Below are 980 nucleotides of genomic sequence, written 5' to 3' on the forward strand. Positions count from 1 at the left end.
TTGTCTTCTGTTTAGCGATTTGAAAATTGTGTCGTCTTTAGGTACTTTCGAAATCTCAAAGTAAGCATCTTCTCTAAATGCGCTAGGAAAAGAGTCAAGAGTGTTGTTTTCAAACAATCACGGCTTAAATGAACTTCATTCCATCGTTAGGTTTGGCCTCCTAATGATCATCATCTTCCTGGGGATATATGAAAACCACTACAGCAATGGTGTCTGACACCGCTGACTCTGTTGGGGCGGGTCTTTATATGAACAAGTAGAGATCCGAAAGTTCTTGACAGCCAAATCTGCAAATGCTTCTTTAAAGGGATTGAAGACGGCTCTATTTCCTATTCCCATGTGTATGGCTTATATTGCTGTGAAACTGGGGATGTAGCTCAGTGGTAGAGCGCATGCTTCGCATGTATGAGGCCCCGGGTTCAATCCCCGGCATCTCCAAGTGTTTTAATGAAATGATAGTGTCTTTGTTTCTCACCTGAGAGTGGAAAAAAACTGACTTGGGCTTGCTTCATGACCATTGCAAGGCAATGTGACTGGATGCACAAGCCGACTACTTTAACTACAAAGAAGTCCATTTGACATGACCCTGGGATCAATTCCTGGCATGTCCATGTACTTAAAAAATGACAGTCTGTTTATTTGACACCTGTGAGACAGTTGATCTGATTCAGGTTGAGGTTCTTCCGGGTTTTCAAGTTGCAAAAGTTTTAATGACTGTCCCTGCTTGTCTTCCAACTATCCCCAGCTAACTATTGCTCTACACAGCTCTAAATGACCTTCATTACATCGTTAGGTGTGGCCTCCTAATGATCATCATCTTCCTGGGGATGCATGAAAACCACTACAGCAATGGTGTCTGACACTGCTTACTCTGTTGGAGCGGGTCTTTACATGAACAAGTAGGGATCCAAGAGTCCTTGACAGCCAAATCTGCAAATTCTTCTTTAAAGGGATTGAAGACGGCTTGCAAGGCAATGTTA

At 42.9% G+C, this 980-nt stretch overlaps 1 non-coding gene across 1 annotated transcript; it reads left to right on the top strand.

The window, feature by feature from the left end:
- The first annotated feature begins 366 nt into the window (after positions 1-366).
- On the top strand, positions 367-438 carry trnaa-cgc (transfer RNA alanine (anticodon CGC)). The gene has a single exon. It is a non-coding gene; the product is annotated as a tRNA-Ala (tRNA).
- The last annotated feature ends 542 nt before the right edge of the window (positions 439-980 follow it).

The sequence above is a fragment of the Channa argus genome, chromosome 19, assembly GCF_033026475.1.
Source record: "Channa argus isolate prfri chromosome 19, Channa argus male v1.0, whole genome shotgun sequence".
NCBI classification, from domain to species: domain Eukaryota; kingdom Metazoa; phylum Chordata; class Actinopteri; order Anabantiformes; family Channidae; genus Channa; species Channa argus.